The sequence below is a fragment of the Macaca nemestrina genome, chromosome 3 (assembly GCF_043159975.1).
Source record: "Macaca nemestrina isolate mMacNem1 chromosome 3, mMacNem.hap1, whole genome shotgun sequence".
Lineage (NCBI taxonomy): Eukaryota > Metazoa > Chordata > Mammalia > Primates > Cercopithecidae > Macaca > Macaca nemestrina.
Window position 1 is genome coordinate 75,735,392 of NC_092127.1, and position 7,587 is coordinate 75,742,978.

The window sequence follows — 7,587 nt, forward strand, 5'->3', positions numbered from 1 at the left end:
TGCAAGAGAGTAAACTGTATCCTCCAGGTGAAGCGACCTCAAGGTCCCAAAATCATGAGTTGGTTCCTCATGTCACATCCAGACAGGACAACACCCACTGTAAGAGGAGCACTTGCTCTTCTCCACACCTCCCCTTGCCCATCCTCAGCAAGGAAACATTTCCTAGCAGCCCAGTTGGCCCAGAACTGGACCACAGGTCACACACTATTGGGCTCAGACTAATAAGAACCTGACCATCAGCTAGATATGAGCTACTGTTTTTTAGACCATGAGTGTTCAGGGGAGGGTGAACACCTAGAGAGACTGGATTGTGTTGCTTTTTTCAAGAAAGAGTTTGGGAACTCATTGGAATCAGGAAAAGTCAGAACAAATTATGTTTGAATTGTCCCCTTTAAGGTTGTTATTCTATGGATATAATGAGAGTTGTGAAAAAATAAAATATGACAAAAAAAATTGTTATTTTCTTCAAACTCTAAACCTCATCAGCTGTTGCATTCGCTCTTGCTGTGGCTTCCTGATGTACCCAGCCAGTGCTGGATAATTTTTCATCACATAATACTTTGGGACTAGGAAACTAAACGTCTCATTCAGTTTAAAGTTCTTGTAGGAATTACAGTTGGAAGAAGGGTGCGTTAAGCCAGAAGTGCTCTGTACCACCTTTAGATGATACTACCTTCGCCCTGCCCTAACTTCAATGAAAGTTGTTTTAAAAACAATGAAAAGACTGCTTAGCACCTGAAACCGCATTTAGTGATCAATTTTCTTCAGTTCTGCTTTTCTGTTTTATTACTTTAAATAAGTGAAATAGGAAAGTGAGCGCGTGGGGCGACTAGCAACCAAGCAAACATCAATGATCTTATTCACAATCCACCCACTTGGTTCTGCCTGGCAAAGTGAACAAAAGAACAAGCAGCAAGTTCACCCACAGAACCTGTTCCTCCAGGGTCTGAAGAAACAATTGCTGTTGTGTGGGAAGAAGTGTTTAGCTAAGCAATTGTGATTAGGTGGTGTTATGTGTACAATGCTTCTTTTTGTCAATATCATTGCTCATTATAGGTGACTCAGAGACATTCTACTGAAGATGGAGTTGGTTAGTCATCATAGCCTTATAAAAGCATTAATTTTCAGAATTTCCCTTCTTCTCCTATTTGCTCTTTCAATCTTGTCATGAGCACCCTTTCACCCCCAAACAAAAGAAGTAGATGCTTTATTGTTCACACAGTGAGGAAAGAACTCCCTCAGGGCATAGGGCTAAGAGGACTAATTTTAAAAATGACAAGTTTGCATTCTTGCATTTCTCTCTTTCAGTTTATAAGAAAATTATTTGGCCCATTTTACTAAAAGATGGAAAACTCAATGTATACACACGTGTATATGTAGGTACATATGAAGAGATATGGAAAGAGAGGCACTTCAGAATGGTGAATAGTCATTTGGCTGGCAAGTAGAGATGAAAAGCAAAATTAAACAAAACTTCCTTGCAGGCAGGAGATAAGAACTAAAGGAAACATTGATTAAGGAGCCACTATGTTACAGTCACTGCGATTTAAAAAAAAAAAAAAAAAAAAAAGTTCCCAGAAAGAGAGAGCCCCTTTCCCGGAAGATTTCACTTTGGGATCATATCTAGTTTCTAACTTGGCTCTACTGCCTTCTGAGAGATTCATGCTTTAGCCAACAAAACTCCTTCTTAAAGCTTATCCAAGTAAACATGCTCTACTTTTGGAACAAGTCACACTTAGCCGTGGGAGATTTCACCATCCCATTTATTACTCATTCCCCAAGAGCCATTCTCAGGGTTGAGACATTGAGGCTGGAGAAGCATCTTGGCCTGGCTCAGTGTGATCTGTACGCTGATGTTATAATGCCACTTGGCAGGAAAGTGTGAAAAGGAAATGAGGGAGAGGGGATGAGAGTTTCGAAGCTCCAGGTCTCAGCAATATGAAACTTCAAGTATATTTCTCTTGTGGGTTAATCCTATCATTGTGTTTCTCATCCACAAAAAAACATTGCTGTCTGCCTCATGATCATCTATGTCCTCTCATTTTTAGTGTATTTGGTTTCTTTTCTACTTTCCTTTCAAGCTTACCAGAAAAACTATGGAGCACTATGTACTTTTTTTTTTTTTTTGAGACAGAGTCTTGCTCTGTCGCTGCCCAGGCTGGAGTGCAGTGGCACGGTCTCTGCTCACTGCACGCTCCGCCTCAGGGTTCACACCATTCTCCTGCCTCAGCCTCCCCAGCAGCTGGGACTACAGGCGCCCGCCACCTCGCCCAGCTAATTTTTTTTGTAATTTTAGTAGAGACGGGTTTTCACCGTGTTAGCCAGGATGGTCTCGATCTCCTGACCTCGTGATCGGCGCGCCTCGGACTCCCAAAGTGCTGGGATTACAGGTGTGAGCCATCGTGCCCAGCCTAGCACTATATACTTTTAGTGATGATTTTATAAGACAAATTTTGAAACACTGAGTATCTTTTCTTCATATCATCTGAATAAACGAAAAGGGGATATTCTGTTCTCCCAATTACATTAATACAGCAAATACAAGATCATACTATACATTCTTTTATGTAACTTGCTTTTTCACTTACCAGCATATAATAAACAATAAACAAATTTTATTTCAGAAAATATGCTTCTATAATGGCTGGTAGCTTCACTGGAATCTATCTAAATGATACACAATTTATTTAATCACCTATTGTTAAACATGTACATTTTTCTTATTTTCATGCTACCAACAATAAGCCAATTAAGTAATTCTTGTAGCCAATTTTTTTGCACACTTATTTCCTTAGGGAAATTGCCAGAGGCAAAAATACTGAGTCATCCATTCCATTTTTAACTTCCAAAAACAGTTATGATTTATAGTGCAGAAATTACCAGAAAGATAAAATTATATACCCAAGCTAACTTAGTGGTGACTTATCTCAAATCCAGGTTTCCTCATTTCATGTCCAGTGTCCTTTGCGCTGTTCAGTCATCTGCAGCTTTTTTAAGCCAGCATGCTTAGTTCTAGCAACAAGTGCAAGGCACCACACAGGAGGGAGATTCCAGAACATTATTGCTATTCATAGCTTTGGTTCTGAGATGCTGTCCTCAACTTCTTCTTTATACCTGATTACATTCTTCTCCAGATATTCCTGTACATGGGCCTTGCTATTGAGGCTGTTGTTTTAGTTCTGTCGTCATTGTTTCTTCACTTCACTTTGACCTTTAAAAGCGACACACTCATTTCTTACATGTCATTTAGGTTGTTCTTAATTATTATTTGGGGTATGTAGTGCCCTAGACAAGCATCAAAAGTCCTGATAGAACTACTCAGCCTAAATTACCAGTTTCAGAACTACTGTATAGATCAGAGAGAATGACATGAGAATGCAAAAAGATCCATTTTTCCTTATAACCCCACCTTGGGTGTTATTTTTGTTATACTGGTGAAGAGAAAAAAGAAAGAAAGAAAGAAAGAAGGAAGGAAGGAAGGAAGGAAGGAAGGAAGGAAGGAAGGAAGGAAGGAAGGAAGGAAGGAAGGAAGGAAGGAAGGAAGGAAGGAAGGAAGCAAAGAAAGAAAGGAAGAAAAAGAAAGAAAGAAAGAGAGAGAGAAAGAGAGAGAAAGAGAAAAAAAGAAAGAAAGAAAGAAGGAGAGAGAGAGGAAGAAAGAAAGAAGAAAGAAAGAAAGAAAGAAGGAAGAAAGAAAGAAAGGAGAAAGAAAGAAAGAAAAAAAAAGAAAGAAAGAAAGAGAAAGAAAGAAAGAAAAAGGAGAGAGACAGGAAGGAAGGAGAAAGAGAGAGAGAAAGAAAGGGAGAGAGAAAGGAAGGAAGGAAGAAAGAGGAAGGAAGGAAGAAGAAAGAAAGAAAGAAAGAAAGAAAGAAAGAAAGAAAGAAAGAAAGAAAGAGAGAGAAAGAGAGAAAGAAAGAAAAGAAAAGGAAATGCCTCATTTTCAGAAGCCCAGATAAATGGATAGCTTATAGATGCTATCCAATCTAACAGCTAATTTTGTAAGTAAGAAATCCCAAGAAATGGAATAGCCATAGTCCATTTAAAAACTGGAATGGAAACAGGATGAATTTTTGAAACCTAGAGCAATGTTTCTCAATTTCATCTCAGGACCACTTTACACCCTAAATGTAATTCATAACCTCATAAAGCTTTTCTCTGTGTGGGTTATATTTATTGATATTTACCATTTAAAAAAATGAAAACTAACAAAGTTTTAAAACACAAAAATATTCAAGCACATTGTCCATTAGCTCTCAGAGGAATGATATCACCATACTTTTCTTTCTTTCTTTTCTTTTCTTTTCTTTTCTTTTCTTTCTTTCTTTCTTTCTTTCTTTCTTTCTTTCTTTCTTTCTTTCTTTCTTTCTTTCTTTCTTTCTTTCTTTCTTTTTCTCTCTCTCTCTCTCTCTCTCTCTCTCTCTCCCTCTCTCTCTCTCTCTCTCTCTCTCTCTCTCTCTCTCTCTCTCTCTTTCTTTCTCTCTTTCTCTCTTTCTCTCTTTCTTTCTTGACAGGGTCTCACTCTGAGGCCCAAGCTGGAATGCGGTGGCTCAATCATGGCTCACTGCAACCTTGACCTCCTTGAGCTCAGGTGATCCTCTCACCTCGACTTCCTAAGTAGCTGGGACTACAGGCATGCACCACCACCACACCCAGCTAATTTTTGTATCTTTTGTAGAGATGAGGTTTTGCCATGTTGCCCAGGCTGGTCTTGAACTCCTGGACTCAAGCAATCCACCCACATCGCCCTCTCAAAGTGCTGAGATTACAGGTGTGAGCCACCGCGTCCAGCCTCACCACACATTATAGAGCCTCTGGAAAACACTGTACGCTCATGAAGGAATAAGAATGAAACAGGAAGTTAAGGTTTTGGTATGATAATGAAAATAGTTTTAACCTCTTGCAATCCTTGAAAATGTCTCAGGGACCCCAGGATGTTCTTGAATCACACTTTAAGAATGTCTGTGGGACAGGCACGGTGGCTTGCCCATGTAATCCCAGCACTTTGGGAAGCCGAGATGGGCGGATCACTTGAGGTCAGAAGTTCAAGACCAGTCTGGCCAATATGGTGAAACCCCATCTCTACAAAAAAAAAAAATAATAAAATAAAATTGCTGGTTGTGGTGGTGGGCACCTGTAATCCCAGCTGCTCGGGAAGCTGAGGCAGGAGAATCGCTTGAACCCGGGAGGTGGAGGTTGCAGTGAGCCAAGACCACACCACTGCACTCCAGCCTGGTGACAGAGCAACTCCATCTCAAAAAAAAGAACTTCTGTACAAGATAAAATAAGAAAGAGGTATGGAGTAACTAATCAGAAATGTAACAATGTACCTGAAGTCTTAACAATCAGGGGGCAGACAATTTGGAATCCACACTCCTCCAATACATTTCTGATGATGGACTACACACAGTGATTTGGGTGTTAAATAGATAACTAAATTTAGAATAAGAACAAAGTACAAGTAAATATTGATGAATAGAAAAAGATGAAAAATAGATTTGGACAGAAACAGAGAGGGAAAAACAGTCACCACACATAGTAATTGACAATATGACTACAGTATTTGGAGGATGGGGGAGAGAAGGAGAAGAAATCAGGCACCCCAAATTAAGCTAGCCAAGATGGAGTACCAGGGGCTGGATTTATTCTCCTCCCTGTATTCTCCTCCCTGAAATAAATTCAAAAAACACAAAATCTGTGAAACAATGGTTTTCAGACATAGGCTCTCAGGCACCACAGGACAGTGATTTCCCAGAGATAGGAAGAACCAAGGTGAGTCCGGGGATTGCCCCAGCATACCGGTCAGAGGATTTCCAGCCTACAGCGCAAGGCGGGTAAAATCCAGGCATTACTCAGCCAAGTCCCCAAGTTGAAGACATGGACGTGGGAGAACAGGGAGGTCAAAGCAGCTACAATTCACAGGACAATGTGCCAGAGAGGAGAGAACGGCACGGAGAATGCTGTGGAGATTTGCAGAGGGTTCTCCTTTAGCCTTCAGCTGAGTACTGATTAGCAAAGGCTGGGGAAAAATACACCTGAAAGAATTCACTGGAGAGATCCCTGGGGCTCACACAAGCCCAGGAATAGTTTGTGCTCTCACCAGCCAGGGAAAAAACTCCTTGTCATTCACTGGGCATGGGATGCAGTGCTCAAAAATGTATTGTCCCTGTAGTGGGAGAATATTAGCCCTAGACTAAAGGCTTCTCCAATCCCACTTAATGATATTAAAAACAAGTCTCAAAAAAAGATCAGACAGTTTGCAAGTGGCTTAACTGAGCCCCAGAAAAAAGATTTAAGAATAATTTACAGGAGTATAAAGTGCCCAGCAACAAATAAGGTAAAATGTACTATGGTGAGTATCCAGTAAAGAAATCATCAGGTGTGAATCGTGACAGGAGAAAAACCAATAAAAGAAACAGATTCAGAGAGGACATGAATGATACAATTAGTAGATAAAGACATCAAAACAGTTGTTACAATTATATTTCATATATTGAAGAAGGTAGAGAAAAAAATGAGCATATTAAATATAAATATTCAAGAATATATGTGTGTGTGTGTGTCTAAGTAAATACTTTTTATAATTTGTGGATTCAATTTTCTAAGATTTTTTTGAGAATTTTTGCATCTATGGTCATGAGAAATATTGGTGTATAGTTTTCCTTTCTTATAGTGTCTTTATCTGGTTTTGGTGTTAAGGTAATGCTGGCCTCATAGAATGTATTAGAATATGTGCACCCTGTTTCTATTTTCTGGGAGAAATTGTAGAGAATTTGTATTATTTCTTCTTTAAATGTTTGGTAGAATTCATCAGGGAAACCATGGTCCTGGTGCTTTCTTTTTTTTTAGGTAATTAATTATTGATTCAATTTATTTAATACATATAGGCCTATTCAGATTCTCTACTTCGCCTTGTGTGAGTTTTGGTGGTTTGTGTCTTTCAAGTAATTGGTCCATTTTCTCTAAGTTATCAAAGTTGCCTGCATAGAGCTGTTCATAGTTTTCCTTTATTATTCTTTCAATGTCCATGTGATCAGTAGTGAAGATCTCTCTCACATTTATGATATGTGTAATTTGTCTTTTTTTTCTTGGTGACAGTAACTTCAAATCTCTGAATTTATCTGTATTTGCTTCTATATAAGAAATTATTAGAAAGTTATTTCTATCATCAAAAAGTTACTTTATTTTAAAAATAATCCTCCTTGGAGTATACAGTGGAATGACTTTCTCCAGATGAAATTCACAGTTCCTCAGACACTAGTTTGCTCCAGGGTAAAGCACATCCACCAACAATGGATTCTGAACTCATTTTTTTCTAAACTCCAACAGGTTAAAATTGCACCTGAGTGCGTACTGTTAGTAAAATGGCCAGGGCACATTTTTTGAGGCAGTGTCCCAGGAGGTCATTTGTTGGCAGTCTTACTTTCTGTCAGATAAAACTGTGCTATAATGAATGCTCCCATGCCATGCCTCAAGAAGTTTGCAACTGGTCCATAAAAACAAACCAAAAGTTACTGGTCTACAAGTTTAGACAATTCAGTATTCCACACACATTGCTGTCACTCCTTGGTCTTCTACAATTTGTCATAACAA